Below are 5,677 nucleotides of genomic sequence, written 5' to 3' on the forward strand. Positions count from 1 at the left end.
TATTTATTTATTTGTTTGTTTGTTTGTTTGTTTGTTTTTAAAGATGACCGGTAAGGGGATCTTAATCTTTAGCTTGGTGTTGTCAGCACCACGTGCAGCCAGTGAGCGAACCGGCCATCCCTATATAGGATCCAAACCCGCGGCCTTGGTGTTATCAGCACCACACTCTCCCGAGTGAGCCACGGGCTGGCCCTCAGGGTGTATGTTTAATTCTTTAATCCATTTTGAGTTGATTTTGGTATATGGTGAGAGGTATGGGTCTAGTTTCATTCTCCTATACAAAGAATTTCTTACTCTTCTACCAGATTCACCAACTGTTAATCTTTTCCCATATTGCCTTTTCTCTCTCTCTCTCTCTGCTTATGTGTGTGTATGTATGTAATTTTTTTCCTGACTCATTTGAGAGTAAGTTTCAGTTTTCATGTCCCTTTACACTTAAACATTTCAGTGTGTATTTCCTAAGAACAAGGACATTCTTTTACATAACCACAGTACAAGTATAAAAATTGGGAAATTTAGGGCCGGCCCATGGCTCATTTGGGAGAGTGTGGTGCTGATAACACCAAGGCCACAGGTTCGGATCGCTATATAAGGATGGCTAGTTTGCTTACTTGGGAGAGTGTGGTGCTAACAACACCAAGTCAAGGGTTAAGATCCCCTTACCAGTTATCTTTTGGGAAAAAAAAAATTGGGGAAATTTAGGCTGGCCAGTTAGTTCAGTTGGTTAGAATGCAACTTATAACCCCAAGGTAACGGGTTCGGATCCCCACATTGGCCAGCCACAAATAATAAATAAATAAATAATTTTAAAAATCGGGAAATTTAACATCAATACACTCCTCTTATTTAATCTATAGTTCTTGCTATCTGTCCCAATAATATCCTTCATAACTTTTTTTCTGGTCCAGGATTCAGTGCAGGATCATGCATTGCATTTAGTTTTCACATCTCCTTAGTCTTCTTTGACCTGAAACATTTTCTCAGGTTACCTTTATCTTTTATGACATTGACATTTTTGAACAATACAGACCAGTGGGGTTGTCTCTCTATTTAGGTTTATCTGTGTTTTCCTCACAATTATGCATGACTGCTGAACTGATATTGTGTTTTCTCATTTTAATATATCAGAAAGCCCATGATGTCAATTTGTCCCTGTAGGGGCCGAGGGAAGATTTCCACTTCAACCCCCTGAAGGTTCTCTGAAAAATCAGCTGATAAACACAGATTAATATTTAGAAAAGGCATAAAAAATTTTATTTTAACAATCTGGGGGCCGGCCCGTGGCTCACTCGGGAGAGTGCGGTGCTGATAACACCAAGGCCCCGGGTTCGGATCCCATATAGGGATGGCCGGTTAGCTCACTGGGTGAGCGTGGTGCTGACAACACCAAGTCAAGGGTTAAGATCCCCTTACCGGTCATCTCTAAAAAAAAAAAAAAAAAAAAAAACAATCTGGGAGGGGCCAGAGCACTGGGGAATAGCAAAGGAGTAATTTCCCCGTAACCTAATGGGGTAATATACCAGTATTCATAGGGGAGAAGGGAGGTGGGGGATGCAGACAATTCTGTTGGGGACAGTAAATAATTATTAGGGAATAAGCCTGAGAGGCAGATATTATCTTGTGAAAAGGTCTCTTCAGGTGTGGTGCCTTCCCAGTCCTTCTAGTCCCTCCAGGAGTTGTTTTTTTCTGGTTATCTGATGAGATTCCTAGGGAGGGATGCAATCTTAAAACAATCACATTTCTTTTGGAAAGCTTTCTTAGTTAGATAAGGAAATTCCAGGGAAAGTCCTCCATGCTCTTGGGGTGAGGGGAACAAGAGAAGATCAGAGGGACTTTCATTCTGAGGCCTATTCCTGAGGCCTTTTAATTTTCAAAGCATTCAGCATGCCAAAGTGCCATACTTTGGGGAATAGTGTCTGCACCCCAAAATCCCCTTTAGTGGTAATGTTAACTTTGATAACTTAAACTACATAAATATCCTGTTTCTCACCAAATTTTTACCCATTAGTTTTAGTATCCATGAATGAGCCTCACCTGAATCAATTATTACTATGATGGCTGGCAAGTGGTGTTACCAAACCCCCAAAATTCTGTTTGCTTGTCACTCAATAGCCTATAATTGAGAGACAAGTGTTAGTGTAAGGAAAGGTAGCCTTTAATCAGGAAGCTGGCAGCCTGGGGTAATGGTGGACTCATGTCTCAAAGACCATCTCCACTTTTCCCAGACTTGCCAAAGGGTTTTATAGGAACAGGTAGTAGGTGGCTGATTCATGGTGACCTAAGCAGGGATGTGCAGGCATAATCATAAAATTGCAGATAAACATCAAAGAACTTCTCCGGTGGGAGCTGATTCACGGTGACCATTCTCCATGAAGTCAAGTCACAGATTCAGTTCCTGTTAACCTTAAAAAGATCTAGTTAGTAAGCTAGTAAAGAATGGCCATCTGGGTTAATAATTTCTTCCATAATTATTCTATATACAGTGTAAGCGAAAGTCATTATGTTCTAGCAATCATGTGAACAAGAATCATTGTATTCTAACATCCAGCAGCAAGTTATGCAGTTCAGGTTACAGGAGTAAGAAAAAAAACCTTTTTAATTTAGAAGCTTAACAAAATGGAGTCACTTCTGTTCAGGCTGTTACAGTGGTCTTCTAATTTCGTTATTCCTTATGTAAGGAGTAGTTTTCCTTTATTTATTTATTTATTGGCAGCTGGCCGTTTTGGGGAACTGAATCCCTTCTTATTTATTTAGTTAGTTACTATTGCTGTAGACTTATAGATTCTTATTTTTAATCAGTGGGTTATAATCTATTACTGTCCTTTTTTTTTTTTTTTTTTTTTTTTAAAGATGACCGGTAAGGGGATCTCAACCCTTGACTTGGTGTTGTCAGCACCACGCTCAACCAGTGAGCTAACCTGCCATCCCTATATGGGATCCGAACCCGTGGCCTTGGTGTTACCAGCACCGCACTCTACCAAGTGAGCCACAGGCCGGCCCCCTACTGTCATTTGTTTTGATGCTTAAATTGTCCCCGATTTGGCCAGTGGAAGTCCCGTCAAGCTGGCTCCTTTGTCTTTTTGGTATTTTTGAGCAGTCTTTTATATTCTGGAACAAGTTGTTCTAGGCTCATCTTGCATCTTCCCTCTCCAGCCCTGGAATAATGCCATTTCTTCAGTGGATCTGGTTCCTTTTAGTGGAAAATGGAACTTAGATCCAAAGATCTGGACACTAGTTGTACTTGTTGCTACTAGGGTTTCACTGTTCAATGATTTAATTTTTAATTCTAAAACTTTAGAATCTACCATGTAACACTTGTATATGTGAACAAAGATGCATATTCAAGGACATTTACTTTCTCATCACCCTCATTACATCCAAATCAAATCAAATCATTTCTTCTTTTTTTTTTTTTTTTTTTAAAGATGACCGGTAAGGGGATCTTAACCCTTGACTTGGTGTTGTCAGCACCGCACTCAGCCAGTGAGCGAACCGGTCATCCCTATATGGGATCCGAACCCGGGGCCTTGGTGTTATCAGCACCGCACTCTCCCGAGTGAGCCACGGGCCAGCCCAAATCATTTCTTCTTTTCTTTGTTTTTTTTTTTTCCTGGCAGCCGGCTGGGGTAACTGAACCCTTGACATTAGTGTTATTAGCACCATGCTCCAACCAAGTGAGCCAACTGGCCAGCCCTATGCTATCTCTCCTTTTGCCTGTATTATTTCGAACCCTCCTAACTACTCTCCTTGTTTCACAGTGGCCCTTCTACAGTCTCTTCTCCACACAGAAGCTAGAATAATGATTTAAAAATCTGATCACATTTCTCCCCTTCTCATAACCCTCCACCCATTAAGAATAAAATCCAAAGTTCTCAACATGGCTTCAAGGCCCCGCAGAGTCTGACTTCTTTAACTTCGTTTGCTACAACTTTCCTGCTCCCTCACAGGACAGGACAAGGACACTCAGCCACAGGGTTATTCTACCTGCTTTTCTTCCCCCAGTACTCACATGATTTGCAAAGGTCTTTATTAGATTGCCGCTCCAGACTCGCTTCTTAAGAGAAGCTTCCTCTAACTATCCTGTCTGAAACAGCACCCATCACTTATTATCTGACATTATTTCATATGTTCACCTATTTGCTCGTTGTCAGTCTCTACTCTTCTATGCTACACCTCTAATGTAAGCTCCATGAAGGCAGGGACTTTGGTTTTCTCCTGTAGCTCCAGTGCCTAGAATGCTACCTGACATATTGTGGACTCACGAATGCCTGTTGACTGAATGAAGATAGCCTTTATTCCTTAGAACTTTTGCACCCACTGTGCCCTCTGCCTGGCTTCCCCCTCACCCTTATCTTTGCATGGTTAGCTTCATTGCATTCTTTAAAAAAAAAAAAAAAAAAGATGACCAGTAAGGGGATCTTAACCCTTGGCTTGGTGTTGTCAGCACCATGCTCAACCAGTGAGCTAACCGGCCATCCCTATATATAGGATCCGAATCCATGGCCTTGGTGTTATCTGCACCACACTCTTCCCAGTGAGCCATGGGCCAGCCCATTCATTGCATTCTTTAAATCTCAGCTTAAATGTCACCTCCTCAGAGAAGCCTTCCCTGATTATTATTCTAAACTAAGCTGTGCTACCCCACTCCCATTTTCTATCTGAGCCTCTTATTTCTGCTATAGTATTCACAAGAACTTACCCTTATCTGTTTGCCTTTTGCCCCATCCCCATGTCTCCCCACTAAAATACAAGCTCCATGAGGGCAGGGATTGCCATGGCTGTCTCATTCATTACTGTATTCCCAGGCTCTAGAACATTTCCTGGCCAAAAAAAAAAAAAGACTGGCCAGTTAGCTCAGTTGGTTAAAGTGAGGCATTATAACAGCAGAGTCAGGGGTTTGGATCCCTGTACTGGCCAGTGACCAAAAAAAAAAAAAAAAAAAGGCACTCAAGAAATTTGATGGGTGGACTTTGAAGAGCTAAAAACTGGAAATAAATCCAAACACTACAGAATACTGAGAAGCTGTTAAGAAATTAGGTAGCTGTATGTGCGCTGACATGGAATGATGTTCAAGATATACAGACGGTCGCTGACTTAATTTTTCGACTTTAGGATGGGTTTATGAGGACATATCCTGATGCATTTTGACTTATGATAGTTTCAACTTATGTAACCCCACGTAAGTCAAAGAGCATCCGCAGTTACTATAAAATGGGACTGACAAAACAGTGCAATTCCTTTTATATAATTGATACTATGTGCATAGAATAAAAATAGGAAAAATAATAAGTTGGATGACAGTGAACATCAGGTGAGGGAAATCAGAAAAGATTTCAAATTCCTATATATTTTTGTATTGCAAACTATTTTTAAAAGCAAACACTAACATTTGAGCACTTAGTACATGCCAGACATTGTGGTAAACACTGTGCTCACTGTGGATATACTGAGATTTCATGGCATCTTTTCAATAACCTATGAGATAGGTCCTAGTATCATCATCCCAATTTTGAGATGAGGAAACTGGTTCAGGGATATCAAGTAATTCACCCAAAGTCATACAGCAGACTATACCCCCTCCCTGTGTTTTTTTTTTTTTTGTCTTTTGTCTTTTTCCGTGTCCGGCAACGGATCGCAACCCTCAGTGTTGCCCCCGTACCGGACCGGGGACCGGCAA

Source organism: Galeopterus variegatus, unplaced genomic scaffold (genome assembly GCF_000696425.1).
Source record: "Galeopterus variegatus unplaced genomic scaffold, G_variegatus-3.0.2 Scaffold525, whole genome shotgun sequence".
Taxonomy (NCBI): Eukaryota; Metazoa; Chordata; class Mammalia; order Dermoptera; family Cynocephalidae; genus Galeopterus; species Galeopterus variegatus.